Genomic DNA, 1,517 nt, shown 5'->3' on the forward strand with positions numbered 1-1,517 from the left:
ACGTGAGGTCTTAGGATATGATTTATATTATTCTATTCTTTGGACTTAAAATTATCTTGTACTTATTTTTTATCAAATAAATAGAGATGATGAGATTCGAACTCGTAACTGCTTAGTTATCAAAGCTTTAATACTATTTCAAAGAACCATTTCAACATAAAAACTTAAGTTATTAGGTAAGATTCCAAAATATAATTTATATTATTCTCTATCAGTAAGTTACTACATGAAATATACAAGAGACTGTATCTTCATCTTTGGCTCATATACAAGACATCTGCTAACTTTTTAACATTCACTTTACTTCTCCGTGCTCTCATTAATGCTAAGACCATACCTACGAAGATGTAAGAAAACATGGTATTTATTGTTCTATCCTATTTTTCTACTAGAAATCTTTCTCCCTGATAGATATACAAATTGTTTCAGTTGTTTGTGGTAAATTGCCAATTAATTCCATAGCAGTAGCTGAAAGGTTTAGACACTTACAGCTACTCTTTGTTGATTGAGACCACCATATGCACTGACCATTATGTACCAATTGTTTTTGTCAGTTGCCCTGTCTCAACAAAATAGTTTTCTTAATCACGGTATTTCTGGTCATTTAATTTCCCAGATTTTATACTTTCATCACCGTTCATTATACACTAGACATTACTTTTACACACAAAAAACAGAAGATGTTAAATTACCTTATTTTTCTGCTCTTTTCTATCTCCACAATGTTTCCATAAAGATGCCTTCCGTGGTTCCTCCCAAAAATTCGACGTATCTTGCTTAAACTCTTTCTAAAGCATAGAAGGGGTTTCAGATTCATGATATTAGATACCAAAAACCCATCTAACATGAATGTGTTAAATGTAAAATTTTTGAAGCAAACCTCTGTAAGAGCACTGTAAGCCAAGTTTTGGAGCCGATCAGACATCTGGACTGGACGTTCCTCTTCATTAGCATATGCAGTTCTATCCCTCTTTAGATACAATATATAATTACCAATTAACTAAGTAACTGTCTCGAACACCCAACCTATTAACTTATTGAAATTTGAATATTTTTTGCTATTAAAAAAAGAGAGAGAGAAATTATTCGGCTGGATCCTATATGATACATAGAGAACTTGATCTACAAAAAAGAAAAACTAAAAATTCATAAGTCTTTCAGATTTAATGATAGGCTAGCAAATGTTTTCTTCTAAGCAATGTGCGGAAAGGGAAGAAGATAAAAATAGGGTTCATGGTCCATTATATGATACATATAATCATAAAAAAAAAAAAGAACAAATAAAAATTGCATGACAAAATGTGAAAACAAGTCGCATGTTACTGAAGTTCATTTGCAAACTTAGAACTAAAACATTATCCACTAGTCTCCACTTCGTTAGCTGAATAGCAGAATTGGAATGTCAATGCAATGAATAATTGTATGCTGTAGAATGTGAATGATTAGTAAATTGTATAGACCACAGGAAGAGAAGTGAATAGTTAATTCGAAAACGCAGTTGTTGTTGTTGTCATCTA

At 31.5% G+C, this 1,517-nt stretch overlaps 1 long non-coding RNA gene across 1 annotated transcript; it reads right to left on the minus strand.

The window, feature by feature from the left end:
* Positions 1–486: 486 nt before the first annotated feature.
* Positions 487–967, minus strand: LOC105120062 (uncharacterized). Its single transcript, XR_841249.1, has 3 exons — positions 881–967; positions 693–788; positions 487–559 (listed from the first exon to the last, which is right to left on the minus strand). It is a non-coding gene; the product is annotated as an uncharacterized LOC105120062 (long non-coding RNA).
* Positions 968–1,517: the final 550 nt, after the last annotated feature.

This window comes from Populus euphratica, unplaced genomic scaffold (assembly GCF_000495115.2).
Source record: "Populus euphratica unplaced genomic scaffold, PopEup_1.0 scaffold4801.1, whole genome shotgun sequence".
In the NCBI taxonomy this organism is placed as follows: Eukaryota; Viridiplantae; Streptophyta; class Magnoliopsida; order Malpighiales; family Salicaceae; genus Populus; species Populus euphratica.